The sequence below is a fragment of the Chrysoperla carnea genome, chromosome 2 (assembly GCF_905475395.1).
Source record: "Chrysoperla carnea chromosome 2, inChrCarn1.1, whole genome shotgun sequence".
In the NCBI taxonomy this organism is placed as follows: domain Eukaryota; kingdom Metazoa; phylum Arthropoda; class Insecta; order Neuroptera; family Chrysopidae; genus Chrysoperla; species Chrysoperla carnea.
The window spans coordinates 29,678,463-29,684,654 of NC_058338.1; positions in this window are offsets into that span (position 1 = coordinate 29,678,463).

Genomic DNA, 6,192 nt, shown 5'->3' on the forward strand with positions numbered 1-6,192 from the left:
TATTAATTTATATTTAAAGAAAAAAAAGGAAAGATATTTATACTATTTCTTCCCTTTATTTTCATAATTTACGTCGCATAAATTTTTTATTTACATGTACACAATTAAAGAATAATCTTTTTTATAAAACGTATGTTTTATTGCATATTTTATACATACCATGTATAAAATATGATAAAAGAATATACTGTTCGTATATATTATATACTAGTGGACCAAACAGACGTTTTCCTGTAGAAACGTAACTACAATTCATTAACGCCTATACTATGCGTAGCCTACTCACTAAACCTATCCCGCTTAACTAAAATTTTACTCCTGTCTACTGGACAGGCCACGGCATAGCTGAAGCCTTCGGTAGTGGAGTTTTCTGCGCTTGCATATAGCTCTAATAAATATAAAAACACCCGACAAATGCGATTTATTCCATGTAAACCGATTTTTGGAAACTTTGCTGTAACATGTTCTCAATCGAGTCGGTTCGAACGTTTAGGGGCTACGATGCCACTGAGAAATACACAGACGCACAGATAAACTCTTCAAACTTATAATACTCCTTTTTAATCAATATCAAAGTGATGGTCAAGGACATCAGATGAGATGAAAAGGATGCTTAGAGAGCTATCATTTTTTGGGACAAATTTTTGGAAATATTTTAATTGTAATTGAAATATTTCAGTTGACTTTGTTTGTGAATTATTGTTTTGAATTACCTAATTATTTTACCATTTGACTTTTCGAAATGAATTGAACCAGGTTTATTTGATCATTCATTTCCTTAGTAATTAATTATATGTCTGGCCTTTTTCAAACTGAATTTTCGGGTACAAAAACCATAAAAATTAAAATCGGTTCATTCATCCAGGCGTTATGATGCCACAGGCATACAAGCACACAGACACACAGAGCGGTCAAACTTATAACACCCCCTTTTTTAGTTCGAGGGTTAAAAATACATAGTAAATGAAACAAAATATTTGCAGACACGTAATTTACTTATACTTCCTCCTTTTGGACTCGCCCAAGGCTCTTTTTAAGCATACAGAGGTATTTTTCCTTTTTTTGTATTTTATTTCTCTTTAGTATCTTTCTTCGTTTATGGTTGAATTTTGTTTGTTAGTTTTTTATCCAGACGTTCTTGTATAACTATGGTTAGGTGAGGTTAGAGTGGCTGTCCTGGGGTGGGACACACTTAGACCATAGGGTCCGTTGTGATGCCGTTAATGGGTTGGCCCATCCCCGGCCACTACTCCATGAACCATTTGGAGCTGTTTAAGAACAGCAGGAGGGCTTTGACGTCGACTGACTTTAGGTCGGAAAGGTCGTCAAAGAGATGCTGGGTCAAGTAAGTCCCTCTCCTCATGACAAGAGCTGGGCAGTGACAGAGAAGATGAGACATTGTCTCCTCCTCGTCACCACTGTGACAGCTCCTGCAGTAGTCGTGATACACTGCCAGGCCTTAGCGTTCAGCATGCTTGCCGCCCAGCCAGTGTCCTGTGATAGCCGCAACAGCTTTACAAACAGAGGCCCTTGGAAGTGATATGAGTATAACTATACAAAAACAAAATTTTTTTTGTAACATTACTCTGTAATGAAAATTTTGGAATGCAACACTATTATTTCTATTTTTATGCATATTTTTCAAGTTTACAAAATATGCCTTGTGAAGGATAGATTAAAATGTAAAACCAGGAAATGGGGAACTAATTTTTCTATATTGTGAAATTGAATACTGCTACTACTGAGAGATGATGTAGACTTGAGTAAAATAAAAGATATGCAGGATGGTTCATAGAAAGAAAACATGTACGTTTGAAGCAAAACTCATTACTTACTTAAATTGAAACTTTTTAAACTTCTAATGAAAAGATTGCATTAAATTTTCAGTTGGTGAATGTTTCATTCACAAGAACTTTGGGTAACCAACATATGACATACCAATATGTCAAGGCTGTACGTGTAAAAACATACTAATAAATTGTTTGGCCATTTATTATTTTTAAACTAGCTTAAAAGCTTTTTTTAAAAGCTTTTTAGATTTGATGGTAAAAACAAATCATTTCGGAAATATCACTTAATGCATTTTGCGTAGGCAGGAAGCAACTTCGCACACTAACAAATATAAATGTTGTTGTATAGTAATAATATCCGTCTTTTACTAATTTAATTTATTTCATTCTTTTTGAAAATAAATTTTAAAAAAAGTATAACTTTAATACTTAATGTTTGTGCCTTATTGTTAGTTATTTATACTTCCTATCCAGTTGATTTATTAAACACAGTGACTTCTGGCGTACTTTTAGTATAATTAGATGTATTACATGAAAAAATGAGTAGCGGATATGACCTTTAGGATCTAGATCAGTTACATTTTATCATCTAAACTTACTGTTATCTGCCAGGCTATATTATGTATTTACTCACAATGCCTACTTATTCACATAGGTTAAAACGCCTATGCATACAACAAATTCGGGGAAATATACCTACTTAAATTCTATAATACAAAATATACACATATGTAAAAATGGATGGCAAACCTATGCAAAAATGAATGACAAACATGCAAAAAATAATATAAATAATAATAGGATTAAAAAGTTGATTTGATATTTACACAAAGCTTTTAATTTGTATAATTGTTTGCAAATTGTTTATTTATTTTGAAACTGTTATGTATATTTATACTTCAAAGTGAAAACAAATATAGAATACTAGAGTGATACCCACCCGCTTCGCTGGGTTTAAAAGTAAAGATTGATTGCTCCCGCTTATCCCTTTTCTATAACACTCGAAATAATGGTGGGGATTGTTTTAAATAGGTAAAATATATTATTTTTTTTAAATATATAATAGTAATTATTCATTGAGTATATCAGAGAAGATGGCCTTGAAATATTTTATATTGACTATTTTTACAGGAATCTGTAATTTATAGTATTTAAAATAATTTTGTGAAAACTTTTTTTTTACATAGATCCGCGTTTCGTTTCCAAGGTACAGGGTGTTAAAGATTCTAGAATTTTTTTTTAATTTTCTGATATTACGTATTATAACATATCTGGATGCATATTTTCATAACAAATTTTTTGATCTCTGACGCAAAAGGAAGGGTGTTATAAGTTCAACCGCTATGTGCATGTGCCTGTCTGTCTGTTTGTTAAATTGTAGCTCCTAAATGGATGAACCGATATTGTTTTTTTCTTTGCTTGAAAGATAATTTAATGAACAGTGTTCATAGCTACGCTTTAAGAAAATCGGTGCAATTTGGAGAAAACTACAAGGAAAACACCGCATTATCCTAGATTTTTAAAATTTTGTTAATTTCGCTTGTTGCCAGTGCCTTTTGTAAGCAAATGTGCATCGTATTTCTTGAAACGAATGCGGTTTTTCATAAAATTGATTAAGGAATGCATTTTTAGTTTTTGTGCTTACTTAATAAGAAATACTTTGTATTTTTTATACTAGCAGACCCGTCCGCTTTGCTGGACAATCTTCTCCTTTAGACTATCACGTTATAGTCCTCACTTATCCACCCTGTTCACTTTTTTATGGATTTTAATTTTTTTGAAAATGAAGTTTTGCCCATGATACTCGCTGACATAGTAACTTTCTTTAGGTGCAATCATTAAATTAACCTTATTTTTGTACTTTCTGGTTCAAAATTACCCCATCCACTGAGTTGCATCAAATTCCAAAACAAAAACTTTTTTTGCGATTTTCTCAAGATGATTTTATCAAGTTTTGCAATTTTTTGAAACCTACTAATTTTAGGTTATTCTTTTCAGCTGTGATGTCAGTTTTTCGCTAGCTATTATTTATGTGCTTCATTCCGGTACCAGGACTCCGCATTCTGGAAACCTATTATAGCTAGGTTAATTTTGATGACAAATTTGGAAATTATGGCCCAAATTTAGTAGGATTACATACTTCGTTTATCAAAATTGGATAAAATTTTGATGTGATAGAGCAAAATTAAATTTTTTGAATTCTGATGACGTCATCAAGTTTAAAAATTCGATTTTTTTGATAACACAGCCAAATTTAATCCGATCTCATTGGAATTTTTTTTGAAACACACTAATTTTGGGTCATTCTTTTCAGCTGTGATGTCAGTTTTTCGCTAGCTATCATTTATGTGCTTCATTTCGGCACCAGGACTCCGCATTCTGGAAACCTATTATAGCTAGGTTAATTTTGATGACAAATTTGGAAATTATAGCCCAAATTTAGTAGGATTACATACTTCGTTTATCAAAATTGGATAAAATTTGGATGTGATAGAGCAAAATTAAATTTTTTGAATTCTGATGACGTCATCAAGTTTAAAAATTCGATTTTTTTGATAACACAGCCAAATTTAATCCGATCTCATTGGAATTTTTTTTGAAACACACTAATTTTGGGTCATTCTTTTCAGCTGTGATGTCAGTTTTTCGCTAGCTATCATTTATGTGCTTCATTTCGGCACCAGGACTCCGCATTCTGGAAACCTACGTTGTAAGAAGAGCATCATGTCATGTTTATTTCTATCTATCTTTGTCTAATCACAAGAGCTCCTTCAACTTTCTAAAATATTCATTATAAATGTAGGTTATTTTTCTTTTTTAACTTTTACTCTTGATAAAACTAGGATAGTAATTTTGGAAGTTGAATAATAATTAGTTTAAAATAAAATTATATATGATTTCTTCATTATTATTTTAAAAAGAAAATTTATTTTGTATGGTTTTTTTTCTATTTCAATCTTGTTTCGTATAATTTACATTAATTACGTATAATTTTTGTAAAAACTTATTACCCACGCTAAACGATGCTTGAAAATTTACAATATACAGGATGAAAATACAATATACAGGATGTTCAATTATTAATAGCAGAAAATTATACCAGTGACTTAAGCTTATCAAGACAGATGGAAAAGCTACCAAATTTCTATCTGAGGCCTAATTCGGAAGAAGTGATTATGGGAAAAAAGAAAGATTATTAAAGTTATTAAATTAATATTAGGAGAACATGTTTTAAAAATAGTTTCATTTCAGTATTAGGAAAACATCTATAAAAACTGTTACATTCGAATTGTGTTTGCCTGAAACACTACTTAACTCATTTAAAATATAAATAATTTTTTCGTCAAAATTATTTATTATTTATTAGCTTGTTTTTTTCCTAAGCGGTACATGTTTGTCCGTGAGTTTATTTTTCGTCAGAATCCAACATGGTAAACTTGAAAATGAGACATGAATCATGTAATTTGATAGGGGAATAAAGAAGATAGAGTATGGGCAAAAAAAGGTATGCTGGAGAAATAATATATAAGGATTAATTAAGTGAATACATTAGAATTTGTGAACGCTTTATTTGAAAGTTAACATTCGCATTCGCGAATATTGGAAACATCAAATTCAACATTCGACCCGTGACTAGTAAGTACTATTTTTTAAACGATTTATTCACTTGTTTCATGTCTCAAATTATAAATTGAAAAAAAAAACATAAAAAACAGAATAACAAAAAAAAATTATTATTTGCTATTATTAGCTTAGTGTGCGTAGTTAACCCCAAGCCTAGTAAAAATTTAATCATACATGCTGTAATAATTTTGTCAAATAAACTAGTCAGCCAGTCATACGTTACACAATAAAATTTATTATCCAAGTTTAATGTTAAGGTAATAAAATGTCAAACATATTGTGTCTCTGTTATTATACATACCTACATACACACTTTCCTCACAAATTGAACTGAACAAAATAAAACTTTTTAAATAAAAATTTCCGCAAATTTCAAAAAGCTAGCTATTTCTCTCATAAAAACGAATAGAAATTACTGTCAGCTCATATGGAAGATTGTACTTTTTCGAAAATTTGTAAGATTTGTTTTTTATCGAGATTTCAAAGACTGAGACAAATTATTTCGTGTAGTGAAAACTTTTGCACAAGAGATCTAAGAAAATACCTTGAAAGTCTTTTAAAAAATGTTGAAACTATATATATGACGCACTCCCGCGCAAGTTTTTTTACTGTCAATCAAAATGGATGCTTTTAAATTCTCAAAATTTTGAAAATAATTTTTTCAAATTTGCGGTATTTGAGTGTTTGAAGTTTTTCGGTATTTGGCGGTCAAATGAACAATTTCACGAATAAGTTGCGATAAATTTACGGAAAATTCCACATAACCTGGTCCTCTGTG